The sequence below is a fragment of the Phyllobates terribilis genome, unplaced genomic scaffold (genome assembly GCF_046119375.1).
Source record: "Phyllobates terribilis strain yellow unplaced genomic scaffold, ASM4611937v1 Scaffold_11__3_contigs__length_659146591, whole genome shotgun sequence".
NCBI lineage: Eukaryota > Metazoa > Chordata > Amphibia > Anura > Dendrobatidae > Phyllobates > Phyllobates terribilis.
In genome coordinates this window covers 450,604,447-450,623,617 of record NW_027362771.1, presented here as the reverse complement: position 1 = coordinate 450,623,617, position 19,171 = coordinate 450,604,447, and positions in this window count along the sequence as shown.

Sequence of the window (19,171 nt, the reverse complement as noted above, 5' to 3'; positions counted from 1 at the left end):
GCACTTGAAATGTTGCCTTTTTGGCCCAAGGAGGCGGAAGCTTTTCATAACCTAATGGCGGCAGCGGCCGAGTGTCCATACTTGGTCCCCAGCCACCACTATTTCTCCCGGTGTCGTCTCCACCTTCCACAAGCACGGGTCCTACAATATCACTCGTGCCCTCCCCAGTGCACTTACTGGGAAGAACCGCATAACCACAAACACATGGACAGGTGAATGTGGCCAGGTATGGTACGGAGCCAGTCCACATTAAGAATGCAGCCATAGAGTGTCCGGAAAGCTTCCCACACACTTTTCTTAGTCAGGGCTGCTTCTCCGCAGGGTTGAACGGGCCCACCCGAGTATCCTCGGGTGGGCCATGGCTTCTCCATCGGGAGAGTTCATGATTAGTGTTGAGCCACCCCCGTAGTGTTCGAGTTCGGTTCGGTTCGTCGAACACCCGTGTGTTCGCCGAACTGTTCGTCGAACTGTTCGTCGAACACCTTCGAACACCGTTAAAACCAATGGCAGGCAAACAAAAACACATAGAAACACATAGAAAACACCTTCAAAGGTGTCCAAAAGATGACAAACTGCTCAGAAGACATAACTAACACATGGAAAAGTGACAAGTACATATAGTCATGCGAAAATAAAAGAGGTGGAGGAGTAAAAGGAGGGGGAGACACAGATATAGGCATGTCATGCACTTCTAAAATCCAAAAAGTGAGAAGCCGACACGGCCAGTCCGCTCCTGCCCGTGCCACCTCCGTGTCGCCGGGTTTGTGCCAGAGCCGCGGTGAACCCTGACGGCCAGCCCCCCTCTCCCAATACTGGTGCCTGTCCGCTGGTGGGTCGAGCGAGTCCCCCTGTGGTGGAGGCAGCTCTAAGCTTTTTAATTTAAATTGTCTCTCTAATTTGAATGAATACACTTTAAATCCATTTACAAGGATCTATTGGAGGGCAAGTCTCATGCCAGCAGCCGCGGTAATTCCAGCTCCAGTAGCGTCCACTAAAGCTGCTGCAGTTAAAAAGCTTTTATAAGGATCGAGCTCGGCTGTCCACCGCAAGGCATCCTACTGCCAGTCCCAGCCCCTATGCCTTGGGGTGCCTCCTGATGCTCTTCACTAAGTATCCCATGGTCCCGAAGCATTTCCTTTGAAAAAATTAAGTGTCTAAACTACAGGTGGTGCAGCTTGCTTAACAGCCGGGATAATCCGCTCACTAGCAGACACTGCTACTAGGCACAAAGTATTTCCTGGGCTAGATGCAGTTAAAAATTTGTAATTAGATACTCTCGTTGGATGCTGAGAAAGCATTCCATAGAGTCTCCTGGCACGCCATATATGATTCTCTTAAAAAGCTTGGGGTGGGGGTCTAGGGGACCCTTTTATAGCCAAAATCACGGCCCTGTATCGCAATACGTCACTTAGGCTGAAGATAAATGGAACTGTAGCACCCTGAGGGCTCGGTTGCTACAGACGTATTGCACCTCACCCAGAGGTGTGATATCTCACTCTCAGGTAAGGATGGAGTGTGGATCAGGACCCGACACCTGCATGCATTACACCACATTGCCGTGGGGCAGGGCGACCAATATGCCCCTGAGATGGGCACGACAGTCCCTGTCCCTGGCTGGAGTGGGGGGAGGGAACACTGAGGAAGGGGAACCCTGTAGTGCAGGAGCAGGGAGGAAGCAGTTCCTGGGTGCATTGAGAAGGGAGTATAAAAGGTGGGCACCATCTTAGTTCAGTGCAGAGAAGTCTGAGCAGAAGTGGCAGGGAGCAGGGGCTCTGCATGAGCTCTGCTCCGGAGGCGGGCCTAGTAACAGAGGCCCAGGCCTGGAAGAGGGAGAAGGAAGGAAGAGGAGCGGAGAAGGCTCCAGGAACGAGGAATGAAGGGAACCCAGGGGTGCGGACGGGCGAGTCGCCACCGCACGCCCGAATCCACCTGCGTGGAGGGGTCAGGCCAAAGGGGGAGACCGGTCCCCGAACTAGTGGAGGCAGGAAACGACCCTCAGCTAGAAACCGGAGGCTCTGACATTTTATGTGGCGCAGCCCCTCGCTACACCCGCTAGGAAGGCACCACATAGGGTCAGGGAAACTGGCGCCAAGTTTACCAAGAGGAGGCCCGAGGCAGCCGGACAGAAGTGTTGGTAAGAAAGGCCAGACAAAGGACACACAAAGGGGGTCCTGTGAAGTGCTCCAAAGTTATCTGGGAGTTGTCTGAGCCCCTCACCTGGTGAGCACAGTACGACGTGGGCAGCCGTTACCTGCAGACGTGGTCTGGATAATAAGAACTGTGAGTAAAGGCCCTGAACTGCATCACTGACTCCGTGTCGTTACTGCTGCTGCCCTGCACCATCACCCCCATCCTCCGCATACACTGCCCTGAGGCTATACTCCTCCCGTGGGTAGTTATGCTACGCTCTGCTGCACCCACAACACCAGCCTCAGTGGTCTGCCCTGTAGCGGCGGTTCACTCTGACCGCAATCCACGGGTGGCGTAGTCGGACATTTAAACATGAAAACCACATAAATAGTTCCGCCACTGGTTTGACCGCCCTGAGCCACGGAACTGGGTCGCCGCCACGAAGACTACAACCACCAGCATCCACCAAAAAGGGTCCGGCTCCGGGTGTCCCAAGGCTCAGGGGGTGCGTCAGAACATTTTCATCACCTTTCACAATCACCAATGGGACAAGGCAGTGATGTCCTCTCTCCCCTCTCTTATACATCCTAGTGACGGAGCACCTGCTCTCATCAATTCGCCATAACCCCAATATTAGGTGGATTGAGGTGGGAGGCACCGAGTACAAGTGCTCTCTATTTGCTGATGATGTCCTAGTATATATCACTCAATCACATATATCCATCCATGCTGTTATGGCTGAAATAGATCACTTTGTTACATGGTAAAATTTTAAAATCAATGCAGCGAAGTCTGAGGCCCTCGATGTCTCCCTCCCCAAATCCATATAGGATTCCATCCAGTCCAACTTTCCCTTTGCCTGGCCCTCACAGGGTATCAAATACTTAGGAATTCCTATTCATAGAGACCTCTCCCATCTATGTTATCTTAATTTTGGGCCCTTTATTGAACAACTCCATACAGACCACGGTTGGCAAGTTAGAACTGTAAGATTCACTACGTGAACCACTGGTGTTTTGTGGAAAAGCACATGTACACTGCGTTCCAAATTATTATACAAAAAGTGTTTAGGAGTGATAAGGGAAGAATTTGTTTGTTTGTCAGTTAAACTCATTGATGGTGATGTGTGTCAGGGCTCTTTATATCACTGTAAGCAATTGCAGACACCTGTGCTAATTAGTTTGGCAGGTGTGTCCAATGAAAGGCAAGACTACTTAAGAAGGCTCTCTCACATTATTAAGCAGCCTACATTTTCTGCCAAAATGGGAAAGAAAAAGGATGTGTCGGCTGCTGAGAAGCAACAAATTGTGGAGTGTTTAGGTCAAGGCATGACTACAATCAACATTGTGCGATGATCAGGATGAAGTGTCTTGGCAATCAAGTGCTGATAAGGGCAAATTGAGGACTCTTTCCTACAGGCAATTACGTCAGGTTGAAAGAGCAGTGGCAAAAAAGCCTTGTCATAGCAGCAGACAAGTTTTTGAAGCTGCTTGTGCCTCCAACGTCCCCCGAACAACAAGATGCAGGGTCCTTCAGAGGTTTGCAGCTGTGCATGCGCCATCCTGTCGACCTCCTCTATCCACTTCACACAAGCAGAAACGGCTCCAGTGGGCCAAACATTACATGAAGACTGATTTCAAAACTGTTTTGTTCACGGATGAGTGCCGTGCAGCGCTCGATAGTCCAGATGGATGGAGTGGAGGATGGCTGGTTGATGGACACCCCACGCAAACACGGCTACAGCGCCAACAAGGAGGAGGTGGAGTAATGTTTTGGGCTGGAATCATGGGGAGAGAGATTGTCGGCCCCTTTAGGATCCCTGAAGGCGCTAAAGATGAACTCCATAATGTATGTGGATTTTCTCAAACAGCACTTCCTGCCATGGTTCAAGAAGAAGAACCGTGTATTTCACAGCAAGATCTTTTTTTCTGCATGATAATGCACCATCTCATGCTGCACATAAAACATCTGCATCTCTGGCTGATATGGGCATAAAAGGGGACAAACTTATGGTGTGACCCCCATGCTCCCCTGACCTCTACCCCATTCAGAACCTTTGGAGCATCATTAAAAGGAGTGTCTATGATGGCGGGAGGCAGTTCACATCTAAGCAACAGCTCTGGGAGGGTATTCTGTCCTCATGCAAAACAATTGAAGCAGAAACCATCCAAAACCTGACAAATTCAATGGACGAGAGAGTTCAGAAGCTCCTTTCGAACAAGGGGTCCTATGTGAAAATGTAACATCACCTAGAATAAAGTTTTGAGTTGAAAACTATTTGATTTCAGTTTCTAACAACCTGCTAATGCTTATAATTTCAAAAATGACCATTTTTTTGGTCTTTATTAAAATGAAAAGGTTGATCGAAAAGTTTGGGGGATCTAAGAGTGTGGCAACCCAGTAGTCATGATTACTTCGAATTCTGACAATATGAGGGTCATGCTGCAGGTAGTGCAGCAAGAAGGCACTTATGTGCCTTGCGCATCTCGGAGCCCCAAAATTATTTTCCGGGCTAGATGCAGCTAAAAATTATTTTTAATTTTAAATCTGGTGAAGCTTTAGTATAGATGGCCTAATAGGATCAGTGCTGCACACTGCTACAAAGCCCAAATTATTTTCCAGTCAAGATACAGATAAACATGATTAGTAATTTGAAAGCTTAAAACGGTTGGTAGGGTGATTTTAACCAATCATCAAGCTTTTACTCTCCCCAGGATGACACAGGGGTAGAAAAGTTGTTTCGGATCCATGATTTGTTCATCTTTATGAACGTGAGTCTGTCTACATTATCAGTGGAGAGCCGCGTGCGCTTATCTGTCAGCACACCACCAGCAGCGCTGAACACACGTTCAGACAGAACGCTGGCTGCGGGGCATGACAAGATCTCCAAGGCGTAAGTGGCTAGCTCCGGCCATTTATCCAGATTGGAAGCCCAAAAAGAGCAAGGGTCCAGTGACACAGTCATGGCTTCAATGTTTACTTGGAGATACTCCTGTACCATCGTCTCTAGGCGTTGACTATGTGTCAGACTTCTTGTCTCCTGTGGCCTTGCAAAGTATGGGCTAAAAAAGTGGTGAAATGATTCGGCAAAATTGATGTTACCAGCAGATACTGTGGTTCTGTTACGGTTTGAGTGCTGAACACTTGACGGTCCCACGGTTGGCAAGTTGGAACTGTGAGATTCACTACGTGCACCACTGGTATTTTGTGGAAAAGCACATGTAAGATTCTGCAACAGTCTCTGCTGATACTCCTGCATGCGTGCATCCCTTTCTATGGCAGGAATAATTTCTGCAAATTTACTTTTGTACCGGGGATCTAACAGTGTGGCAACCCAGTAGTCAGGATTATTTCTAATTCTCACAATTCGAGGGTCATGTTGCAGGTAGTGCAGCAAGAAGGCACTCATGTGTGTTGCGCATCCAGGAGCACCAAGTCCCTGTTGTGTTGGTGGCGAGGTAACAATCATGCTTCCTTCCTCTGTCCTCTCCCCCCAACCTCGCACAACAGAAATGTGATCAAGGTCTCCCTCATCTGATGAGTCTTCCATCAGTTCATCCTCCACTTCTTCCTGGGCTCCTGCACCTTCCTCACTAGTTTGGCTGCTAAGATGCGCCCTGGTAAAACCATCTCCCCCACCCTCACATGCCTGCCACCTTGGTGCTGCCGACCGTCTGGACCTTGCAGATGTTAGCCCTTCCGCATACAACTCCTCCTCCTCTACTTCCTCCACCTCCTCTTGTGCCACCACCTGACTCCGAATTCTGTTTAACATGTGCTCCAGCATGTAAATCACCGGAATAGTCATGCTGATAATGGCATCGTCAGCACTAAACATCTTCGTCGCCATTTCAAAACTGTGCAGAAGGGTGCATAGGTCCCTGATCTGAGACCACTCCTCCAGCGTGATTTGCCCCACCTCTGAATCTCGTTGGCCCAGGCTATACGTCAGAACGTATTGCACCAGGGCTTGTCGGTGCTGCCACAGTCGCTGCAACATGTGCAGAGTTGAATTCCACCGGGTAGGCACATCGCATTTTAGCCGGTGAAGTGGCAGGCCCAACGACTTCTGTAGAGATGTAAGTCGCTGAGCTGCGGGATGCGAACGGCGGAAGTGAGCACACAGCGACCGTGCCCTCTGCAGAAGGCCATCTAGTCTGGGATAGTGGGCTAAAAATTGCTGGACAACCAGGTTCAACACGTGAGCCATACAAGGCACGTGTGTGACATTGCCCCGGCGAAGGGCCGCACCCAGGTTTGCAGCATTGTCGCACACGGCCTTCCCTGGTTTCAGGTCCAGTGGAGACAACCATTCATGAAATTGGTTCTCCAGAGCTGACCACAACTCCTCAGCTGTGTGACTCACATTTCCCAGACATTTCAATGTAAAAACCGCCTGATGATGTTGAGCCCTACTGCCAGCATAGTAAGGAGGTGTGCAGGATCCCTTCTGCGCAGTTAGAAAGCTTGTGGCATGACCAGACAGGCTTTGGGTGCAGGTGGAAGACCGAGAGGAGGTTGAGGAGGCAGAAGCAGTGGAGGAACTTTGACATAAAGAGGATTGACGCACAACTCGTGGGGACGGCAAGACTTGGACAGCAGCCCCTTGTCCTGCTGTCACCATAGTTACCCAGTGCCCAGTCAGCGACATGTAACGCCCCTGTCCATGCCTACTCGTCCAAGTGTCTGTGGTGAAATGCACCCTGTCACACACAGAGTTTCTCAAAGAAGCGGTGATGTTTTGTGCGACATGCTGATGGAGCGCAGGCACACCTTTCTTTGAGAAGTAGTGCCGACTGGGCATCTGGTACTGGGGCACTGCGACGGACATAAGGTCTCGAAAATCCTCTGTGTCCACCAGGCGGAAAGGCAGCATTTCTGTAGCCAAGAGCTTGCAGATGGTGAAATTCAACCTCTTAGCTTTCTCATGGCTAGGAGGAAATGGTCTTTTACTTGTCCACATCTGAGGGACCGAGGGCTGGCTATTGTGCTTAGACGGGGTTGATAAGGGTGTCCCCGGCAAACTGCCGGTCTGTGAGGAAGATGCAGGCGGACATGTTAGGTTGCCTTGATCCAAAGGTGGTGCTATCGATGTCGGACAGCGCTCAACACCAGCTGGTGTTACCACCTCCAAAGAGAATGATGACCTGCCAATCACGCTGGCTGTTGCGGGTAAAGAGGTGGCAGGTCTGCGCCCCAAAACAGGTGTGACTGCTGTCCCCCCAGTCACAGAGGATGAAGAGGCCGCGGATGCACAAGATATGGCAGACGGTGATTGGCCCGGCCGGCTAGGCCGCATTGTAGCACACTGAGCTTCCCACTGCAACTTATGCTTCATGTCCATGTGCCGGTTCATGCATGAAGTACTCAAACTATGTATTTTTTGGCCTCTACTTAGCTTTTGCTGACAAATGTTACAGATAACACGAGTTGGGTCATCTTTATCGATCTGAAAAAATGCCCAGGCTATGCAAGGCTTAGCACCCATGCGACCTGAAGAGCCACCACGACTTGTGGTGAGAGGCAGAGTTGTGTTTGAGGATGCAGTTGTTGACGTGCTTCCAGTACTACGTCTCTGTCCAGGAAGGCGCAACCTGACCTCGTCGTCACTAGCATCTTCCTCCACCTCCTCTGCTGACCTCATCTCTTGGCTGACTGTGGGTTGACAGTAAGTGGGATCTCCGACCTCATCATCATCACCCTGTGCGTTATCACACCCGTCGTCCTCAGAGCCAACCTGTTCCTGCCCTGACAAAAAACTAAAGTTGTCGCTCCAAACAGGTATTTGAGTCTTATCATCGTCTTCCTCATTGTCTCCACCAACAGGAGTTACAGTTTGGGAATGAGGGTCTACATTATGGTCAGAACCTTCTGCGTCTGGTCCTGGATCCGACTCATAAAGATTCTGGGCATCAGTGCAGATCATTTCCTCGTCTGGATTCACAGAAGCGCTTGAGTCGACCTCTGATTTCCAGGCTATAGTATGAGTAAACAGCTCTGCAGACTCAACCATCTGTTCTACCTCATACTCAGACGGGCAGCTGGAGATTTGGGAGCTGTGAGGAAGCAAGTGCGATTTGGGTGACACCTTTGAGGACTGGAGTATTTGTGATGTTGAAGTTGATGTGGAGGAGAGCCCACTTAAAGGAGCACTTGATATCCGTTGAAGCACCTGCTGTTTTTGTGCCTCATCTGGAATTTGTAGCGATTGGCGTGGCCGTAAGAAAGGGATCTTATCACATTGTCCGCTAAAAGAAGTAGACATTTTAGTTTGGCTGGAAGATGGTCTTTCTTCTGCAGATGTTACTGTTGCTTTAACACCTACCCCACGGACACAACCTTTTTTCCCCTTCCCAACACGCCTATTCCCCTTTCCACCAGCAGCAGGCCTTTTTCCACTCATTTTGGTGGTTAACTAATTCACAACTCTGGAGTTGTTTGCACAAAAAAACAATGGATGGTAACCGAGCAGAGCTGAGTGGCCAAACTGTGGTATTAGGCCAAAACTATTGGCTGGGTTAGATGCAGAAAAAAATTATTTTGAATTTGCAACCTGATGGAGGTCAGTATAGATGGACTAATACAAATAGTCCCACACACTGCTAGAAGCCCAAATATTTTTTCAGAGGTACTGTAGATGCAGATAAAAATTATTTTTAATTTGCAACCTGATGGAGGTCAGTATAGATGGACTAATAGACCAAGTCCCACACACTGCAAGAAGCCCAAATATTTTTTCAGAGCTAGATGCAGAAAAAAATTATTTTTAATTTGCAACCTGATGGAGGTCAGTATAGATGTACTAATAGACCAAGTCCCACACACCGCTAGAAGCCCAACTATTTTTTCAGAGCTAGATGCAGAAAAAAATTATATTCAATTTGCAACCTGCTGGAGGTCAGTATAGAAGGACTAATAGAACAAGTCCCACACACTGCTAGAAGCCCAAATATTTTTTCAGAGCTAAATTAAGAAAAAAATTATTTTTAATTTGCAACCTGATGGAGGTCAGTATAGATGGACTAATAGACCAAGTCCCACACACTGCTAGAAGCCCAAATATTTTTTCAGAGCTAGATGCAGAAAAAAATTATTTTTAATTTGCAACCTGATGGAGGTCAGTATAGATGGACTAATAGACCAAGTCCCACATACCGCTAGAAGCCCAAATATTTTTTCAGAGCTAGATGCAGAAAAAAATTCTTTTTAATTTGCAACCTGATGGAGGTCAGTATAGATGGACTAATAGACCAAGTCCCACACACTGCTAGAAGCCCAAATATTTTTTCAGAGCTAGATGCAGAAAAAAATTATTTTTAATTTGCAACCTGATGGAGGTCAGTATAGATGGACTAATAGACCAAGTCCCACACACCGCTAGAAGCCCAAATATTTTTTCAGAGCTAGATGCAGAAAAAAATTATTTTTAATTTGCAACCTGATGGAGGTCAGTATAGATGGACTAATAGACCAAGTCCCACACACTGCTAGAAGCCCAAATATTTTTTCAGAGCTAGATGCAGAAAAAAATTATTTTTAATTTGCAACCTGATGGAGGTCAGTATAGATGGACTAATAGACCAAGTCCCACACACCGCTAGAAGCCCAACTATTTTTTCAGAGCTAGATGCAGAAAAAAATTATATTCAATTTGCAACCTGCTGGAGGTCAGTATAGAAGGACTAATAGAACAAGTCCCACACACTGCTAGAAGCCCAAATATTTTTTCAGAGCTAAATGAAGAAAAAAATTATTTTTAATTTGCAACCTGATGGAGGTCAGTATAGATGGACTAATAGACCAAGTCCCACACACTGCTAGAAGCCCAAATATTTTTTCAGAGCTAGATGCAGAAAAAATTATTTTTAATTTGCAACCTGATGGAGGTCAGTATAGATGGACTAATAGACCAAGTCCCACACACTGCTAGAAGCCCAAATATTTTTTCAGAGCTAGATGCAGAAAAAAATTATTTTTAATTTGCAACCTGATGGAGGTCAGTATAGATGGACTAATAGACCAAGTCCCACACACTGCTAGAAGCCCAAATATTTTTTCAGAGCTAGATGCAGAAAAAAATTATTTTTAATTTGCAACCTGATGGAGGTCAGTATAGATGGACTAATAGACCAAGTCCCACACACCGCTAGAAGCCCAACTATTTTTTCAGAGCTAGATGCAGAAAAAAATTATATTCAATTTGCAACCTGTTGGAGGTCAGTATAGAAGCACTAATAGAACAAGTCCCACACACTGCTAGAAGCCCAAATATTTTTTCAGAGCTAAATGAAGAAAAAAATTATTTTTAATTTGCAACCTGATGGAGGTCAGTATAGATGGACTAATAGACCAAGTCCCACACACTGCTAGAAGCCCAAATATTTTTTCAGAGCTAGATGCAGAAAAAAATTATATTCAGTTTGCAACCTGATGGAGGTCAGTATAGATGGACTAATAGAATGATGCTATGCCCAAAAGATTTTACTTCACTAGGTGCAGTAAAAAAATTGGTATTCTATACACAGGTGTTATATCTTGCAACACAGATAGGCTACTCCACTGACTAACACACTCTGCAATAGGCCAAAAAGGATTAGCTTTGCTAGATTCAGCCAAATGCTGTGAAAAAAACTTGCACAGCACTGGCACAGACCTGCCTTGCAAAAACTGATAGGAACTCATGTAACCTAGTCCTGAAAAGGACTCCAATTACAATTAGTCTTTACTCCCACAACCTATCTATTTAAGAGCACAGACCTCCCTGATAAAAGTCGTAGGAAATGCTGTAACCTAGTCCTTAAAAGGACTGCAATCACAACTATTCCCTACTCCCAAGCTATCTGTATATTTGTGCGAAAATTGGCTTGAAATTAACAAGGTATAGCGCACACAGCAACAGCGGTGCCGTCTAACACGCAGCTGCAGCAGTGAGAAAATGGTGGCGACGGGGAAAATGGCTTGGTCTTATAGGGCAAGGACATGTGACATACACTGCCAATGACACATGCCCTTGCTTGTGTGAAAAAAAGCACTTCGCTCCGTGTGTGCGCTGCTGATAGGCTGACAGATTGCACCTCCCCACTGCAAATGCGGGAAAGAGAAAAAAAAATGGAGATCTTCATTGTTCCTGCAGAGATCCATCCCCTGCCCCTCCCCCCACCCCGCTGTACACTCAAACTGCGTATTAACATTAATTTTCATCATTACTGAGAAAAAATCCAGTTATGATTTTGGTGCACGAACAGTTATCGAACATAACCTCGAACAGCCGAATTTTTCTCAAATTGTTCGTGTTCGCCGAACGGCTCGAACACCGCCCAAAACAGCTCGAATTTGAGATTGGCGAACAGTTCGAGTAGAACAACGCTCATCTCTATTCATGATAGGCGCAAATGTTGCAGCTGCTATGGGGCTCTGGAGCGGGGGAGAAAGGTGGACCCTCAGAATCAAATCCTCTGGTGGGCCCAATGTTTTTCAGTCTGACACTGCTTCTCAGTGGCAGTTGTATTTCACCACATCCATATACTTTAGCTTGGTAAAAGGACTGGCATAGAGGGAAACCGTATCTACTCTGGGTGTTATTTCTCCCAGGAAGTCCTCTAATGCAGCTTGTTGCTTAAATAATAGCAGCCCGTCCAACATCAGTTTGCACTTGTCGGTGGTGCTTCGACACACAAACATGTTTCTTTGTGCCTTTAATTTCATGACTACAGAGTTGGGCAATGGCCTGATCTGCAATGCGGTTTGAGAAATTACATGCATAAGCACGTCCAATCCACATTAAAAAGCAGTCATAGAGTGTCCAGGAACCTTCCCACACACTTTTCTTAGCCAGGGCTGCTTCTCGGCAGGGTTGGACAGCCCCACAGGAGAATCCTCGGGTGAGCCCTGGTTTCTCCATCAGGGGAGTTCATGATAGCGCAAACGTTGCAGCAGCTATGGGGCTCTTGAGCGGGGGAGAAAGGTGAGCCCTCCGAATCAAATCCTTTGGTTGGCACAATGTTTTTCAGTTTGAAACTGCTTTTCAGTTGGAGTTGTATTTCACCACAGCCATATTCTTTAGCTGTGAAAGGACTGGCATAAAGGGAAACCGTATCTACTCCGGCTGTCATTTCTCCGTCACCTGGTTCCGCTCATTGTCACACATGACCATGCCTGGCTGTATGTTCAGCGGTGATAGCCACAAATCAGGCTGCTGTGTTACAGCTTTCAACAACTCAGCAGCGGTGGGTGGTTTGTAACCTAAGAATTAAGCATGTTATCTTCAGCACAGCCTGTAGCCGCTTGGCCAAGGCAGTGCTGCAGTGCTTTCAGCTTGTGACTGATGTGGTCATTTCAGAGATGGAGGCCGAACAATGTGATTACATTGAGGTTACATTGGTGTGTCTGGTCTTTATGCTAAACAAAGATCCTACTGTGTTTTTATTTTTTATTTTTTTTACGTTATTTTTTAAGACAAATGCATTCACCGGGAAATGTCATTTTAACATTTTACAACCTTATCTGGCCATGTGGTGTGTTACACATCATCAGAAACATTCTGTTTCATTTATGATTGAGGGACTCTTAAAGTCACAAAGCCTATTTTTATGGGGTCATCAGGCGGCCCTTACTATTCTTAAATGGCCAGCAGTCAGCACTCGCTATTGTTAGATAGCCATCAGCCGGCTATGCTTTGTTGTTCCCATTATTAATGAGTGGGTCTCCTATACTGTTATTGCATATGCAGTGACTGCAAGGGCTGCCAAAAATTTGGATGCAATCCAATACCCCTTTGAAGAGACAAAGAGGAGGGTCTCAGTAAAAAAAATGTTCCCTTTATAAAGGAGCTGGTCTCCTATAGTGGTAATGCCCATGCTGTGATTGCAAGGGCTTCCACAATTTGGGAAAAACCCCACTAACAATTTAAAGACACATAGAGCTGGGCCACAGTAACGAGTGTGACAAGTTCCCATTAGAAAGGAGAGGGTCTGCTATTCAGTTATAGGGTATGCAGTAAGTGCAACGGCTGCTAAAATTTAGGAAAAACCCTACTAACAATTTAAAGTCACATAGAGCTGGGCCACAGTAAAGACATGTTCCCATTTGAAAGGAGATGGTCTGCTATACAGTTAAAAGGGTATGTAGTGAATGCAACGGCTGCCAAAAATTTGAAAAAACTCCAATACCCCTTACAAGAGAAGTAGAGGTCGGAGGACCTCCTGAAAACAATGTGCCCATTATTAGGAAGTGTGTCTCTCATACTGCTTGCCTATGCAGTGAACGCAATGGCTGCCAAAAATTTTGAGGAACTCCAATGCCCCGTGCAAGAGACGAAGAGGTCAGAGGGCCTCCTGAAAAGAATGTTGCCATTATTAGAAAGTGGGTCTACCATATTGTTTGACTATGCAGTGAATGCAACGGCTGCCAAAAATTTTGAGGAACTCCAATGCCCCTTGCAAGAGATGTAGAGGTCAGAGGGCCTCCTGAATACAATGTTCCCATTATTAGGAAGTGGGTCTCCCATACTGTTTTCCTTTGCATTGAATGCAATGGCTGCAAAAAATTTGGAGGAACTCCAATGCCCCTTGCAAGAGACGTAGATATGTTGATATGGTACATACACGCGTGCAGAATTATTAGGCAAATGAGTATTTTGATCACATGATATTTTTTATGCATGTTGTCCTACTCCAAGCTGCATAGGCTTGAGAACCAACTACCAATTAAGTAAATCTGGTGATGTGCATCTCTGTAATGAGGAGGGGTGTTGACTAATGACATCAACGCCCTATATATAGTGTGCTTAATTATTAGGCAACTTTCTTTCCTTTGGCAAAATGGGTCAGAAGAGAGATTTGACGGGCTCTGAAAAGTCAAAAATTGTGAGATGTCTTGCAGAGGGATGCAGCAGTCTTGAAATTTCCAAACTTTTGAAGCGTGATCACCAAACATTCAAGCGTTTCATGGCAAATAGACAACAGGGTCGCAAGAAGCGTGTTGGCCAAAAAAGGCGCAAAATATCTGCCCATGAATTGAGGAAAATCAAGCGTGAAGCTGCCAAGATGCCATTCGCCACCAGTTTTGCATATTTCAGAGCTGCAATGTTACTGGAGTATCAAAAAGCACAAGGTGTGCGATACTCAGGGACATGGCCAAGGTAAGGAAGGCTGAAAAATGACCACCTTTGAATAAGAAACATAAGATAAAATGTCAAGAATGGGACAAGAAATATCTTAAGACTGATTATTCAAAGGTTTTATGGACTGATAAAACGAGAGTGACTCTTGATGGGCCAGATGGATGGGCCAGAGGCTGGATCAGTAAAGGGCAGAGAGCTCCACTCTGACTCAGACGCTAGCAAGGTGGAGGTGGGGTACTGGTATGGGCTGGTATCATCAAAGATGAACTTGTGGGACCTTTTCAGGTTGAGGATGGAGTGAAGCTCAACTCCCAGACCTACTGCCAGTTTCTGGAAGACAACTTCTTCAAGCAGTGGTACAGGAAGAAGTCGGTATCGTTCAAGAAAAAGATGATTTTCATGCAGGACAATGCTCCATCACATGCATCCAACTACTCCACAGCGTGGTTGGCCAGTAAAGGTCTAAAAGAAGAAAAAATAATGACATGGCCCCCTTGTTCACCTGATCTGAACCCCATAGAGAACCTGTGGTCCATCATAAAATGTGAGATCTACAGGGAGGGAAAACAGTACACCTCTCGGAACAGTGTCTGGGAGGCTGTGGTGGCTGCTGCACGCAATGTTGATTGAAAACAGATCAAGCAACTGACAGAATCTATGGATGGAAGGCTGTTGAGTGTCATCGTAAAGAAAGGTGGCTATATTCATCACTAATTTTTTTTGTTTTTGTTTTTTGCATGTCAGAAATGTTTATTTCTAAATTTTGTGCACTGATATTGGTTTACCTGGTGAAAATAAACAAGTGAGATGGGATTATATTTGGTTTTTATTAAGTTGCCTAATATTTCTGCACAGTAATAGTTACCTGCCCAAACATATATCCTCCTAAGATAGCCAAATTGAAAAAAAGCCCACTCCAACTTCCAAAAATATTAAGCTTGGATATTTATGAGTCTTTTGGGTTGATTGAGAACATAGTTGTTTATCAATAACAAAAATAATCCTCTAAAACACAACTTGCCTAATAATTCTGCACACAGTGTATGGTGGTGATATGGTGGTGGAGGATGAGTATGCGGAGAAGGAGGAGGACAAGAGCAAATAGACAAAATCAGGAAGCGTATACCCATGTCTGGGTGTGAAGACAGAGGTGCATGGGAATAAAGTTAGATCTCCCAGAAAAAAAGACACTGTATTTGAGTTTATGTTATACTGCTATCATTTGGTGGTGTTATGAAGTCTGGCCCAATCCAGCTCTTGCTCATTTTTAGAAGAGTTAGCCTGTCAGCTTTTTCAGTTGACAGGTGGATGCGCCTATCAGTTATAATTCCACCGGCGGCACTAAAAATCCGCTCTGACTAAACGCTAGCAGCAGGGCAAGCCAGGACCTCCAAGGTGTAGAGAGCCAGTTCATGCCACGTGTCCAGCTTGGATACCCAATAATTATAAGGCACAGAGGAATCACGGAGCAAGTTGGTATGCTCGGCAAGGTACTCCCTCACCATCTTCCGAAACTTTTCCTTCCTTGGGAGAGTACCCTGTGCTTCAGGGCCTGTAAGATGGGAGGGTCTGAGAAAACTGTCCCAGTACTTTGACAGTGTTCCCCTGCCTCTGCTGGATTGCATTTGTGTCTCTCTTGCCTGTACTCCTTGGTTGTCCAACAAACTGTGACCTCTGTCGCCAGCTTTTTCAGATGGGATTTTTTTTAAATAACTCTGCAACAAGAGCCTCCTCTTACTGCCCCATTTTATTAGGACTGTCCTGGTTGGGAATAAGATACAGAAAGTTCTCCTTGTAGCATGGGTCTAGAAGTGTCATCAATCAATAATGACTGTCACCCAAAATTTTGACAACGCGAGGGTCATGGGAAAGGCAGTGTAACATAAACTCAGCCATGTGTGCCATACTGTAAAGAGGCAAGACTTCTGTGTCCTCACCAAGAGGACGACTGACCATGCTCTCCTCCTCATCCTCCTCCTCTTCCTCCTCCTCCCTGTCCTCAGGCCATCCACGATGAACAGACGGTATGGCAGTTGTGCAGGTAGTACCGTCTATAGCGCATGAAACTAGCTCCTGCTCTACCTCATTGTCACCCAATCCACATTGGGATGAGATGAGGCTGGGCTGTGTGTATTCACCCTGTATGTTTCCTTGCTCCATCTCATCGTGCTCCGCCTCCAATGCATCCTCTTTAATTGTGAGCACAGATCGTTTCAAAAGACAGAGAAGTGGGATGGTGATGCTAATTATGGCGTCATCGCCACTCACCATCTTGGTGGAGTCCTCAAAGTTTTAGAGTATGGTACATATGTCTGACATTCATGTTCACTCCAGAGGTCTTATGTGTGGAGTCTGAACTCAATACCGACGGCCTTGTTGATGCTGGTAGTCTACAACTGCCCTCTTCTGCTCACAAATCCTTCTCAACATCTGTAATGTAGAGTTCTAATGCATGGGGACATCGAAGATCTGTCGGTGAGCTGGAGGCTGCAAATGCTGCTGAAGCATGGCAAGGGCGGCGGAAGCTGTAGATGACTTTCTAAAATGGGCACACAGGCGGCGTACTTTGACAAACCAATCCGGCAGATCCGGGTAGGTTTTGAGAAATCACTGAACCACGAGGTTAAGCACATGGGCCAGGCATGGTATGTGTGTGAGCTCGCCTCACCTCAAAGCCGCCACCAGATTCCAGCCATTGTCACACACGACCATGCCAAACTGTAGGGTCAGCGGTGTCAGCCACAGATCTGCCTGCTCTTTCAGAGCTGTCCACAGTTCTTCAGCGTTGTGTGGTTTGTCACCAAAGCATATTAGCTTCACCAAAGCCTGCTGCTTGGCCGAGGCAGTGCTGCAGTGCTTCCAGCTTGCGACTGATGTGTTCATTTCGGAGATGGAGGCTGAATAGGAGGAGGAAGTGCAGGAGCTGTAGAATGTGTGGTCAACGTTGATTGACCCAGAACCCGCAATCCTCGGCTTCGAGAGGACATGTTCCGTCCCAAGATCAGACTGGGTCCTGGCTTCCACTATATTAAACCAATGTGCCGTCAGCGAGTTGTACCATCCCTGCCGACAAGCAATTGTACATGTGTCCGTGGCTAGGTGGACTTTCTCAGTAACCGCGTTGTTGAGGGCAAGTCTAATATTGTGGGACACTTGCTCATGTAATGCAGGGATAAATAGTGGTGACTGGGGACTGAGACAGAGGGACGGTGTCCACCATCAGGTTGCGGAAAGCTTCCATCTCCACGAACCTAAAAAACAACATTTAAAGCACAGGCATATGCGAAATGTGTGAATTTAACAGTGTGGCCCATGGGGCGTTGGCTGCGTATTTGCGCTTGCATTCCAAGGACTGGGGTAGGGACAACTGAATGCTGCGCTGGGAGAAGGACGTGGACGTGCTTGCTGATGGTGCTACTTGAGAGTGTGCAACAAAAGTTGCAGGGCGGGAGGCATCTTGGCATGCGCCATGGACAGGGGATTGGCGTGCATGCACAATAGGGGAAGAAGCAGTGGTGTCACCTGCAGACACTGTTGCTTGACCCTGGGGTTCGGCAAACTTAGTAGGGTGCTTTGCTGCCATGTGCCTGATCATGTTAGTGGTGGTCAGGCTGCTAGTTTTGGTACCCCTTCTGATGCTGGCATGGCAGGTGGTGCAAATGGCCTTTTTAGAGTTATCTTAAAGGCCTTTTGTCTTAGAGTCTTTAAAAAATAACCAGACTAGGGAAGACCTAACAGTTGTACTAGCAACTTCCGTCGTGTTAGCGTTACGAGGAACGCTTTCCCACCATGTGTCTGCACCCACCACACTGCTTCTTCCTGTCTGTTGTGGTGCTACGCCTCCCTTCCCCTGTTTGCTGCTCTTCTCGCTTTGTATGTCCCCCTGCCAGGTTCGATCAGTTACTATATCATCCACCACCTCGTCTTCCACTTCTGTACCCTGGTCCTCCTCCTAACTTTCTGGCAATTGTGTCTCATCATCATCTTCCACCTCTTTCAACAGTAATTGCACTTTCCCACTGTCACCTTCATGTGACCGTGGCTGCTCCAATATTTGGGCATTGCTACACGCGTTCTCCTCTTGACACACTTGAAGCTGGCCGGGCGAGAGGCCCGAATCTACAAATGGAAAAGTGAACAGCTCTTCTGAGTGTCCAAGTGTGGGATCAGTTGTCTCCGAGCACTCGGCATGGTGGGAGTAAGGGAAAAAGGAGGATCAGGCTGAGGAATATGCGGTCCAGACTCACGGCTACTGAGACTTGACCATGTGGAAGACAGGGTGGAGGTGGTGGTGGCAAAGTGGACTGGAACCATTATCTGCTATCCAACCTATAACCTTCTCAAATTGCTCTGTGTTCAATAGTGGTGTTCTGCAGTACCCTAGTAATTGGAACAGGAAGGTTAAGTGACAAGATGTGGGTGTTTTTGTGGCACAATTTCACTTTGCCCATGGCCACGTCCTCGGCCTCTGAATGCACCATCACCATCACGTCCACTTTCCCGTCTCTTGCCACGCACCTTTCCCATTTTAAATGAAGGACAATGTTTTCCACGTTCACGAGAAATGGCTGATTTTGGAACGCAGTTCTATGTGATACGTCTGACAGAGAACCACGATTTTAAATAGCAGGCCTGTAATCTACTAATATTATTCTACATGGAGACCTACAGTGAATAGCTTCACCGACACACTGCAACTGAATGAAAATGGAAGAAATGTATAATTTTTGAACAGTCTTATAGGTGATATGTCTGACAGAGAACCACGGCTTTAAATTGTAGGCCTGTAATTTACTAATATTATTCTACACGGAGACCTAGTGTGAATTGCTTCACTAACACACTGCATCAGAACGGAAAAGGAGGCCAATATTTTCCACTTTCAGTTCAAATTTCTGGATTTTTATCGCTGAAATATGG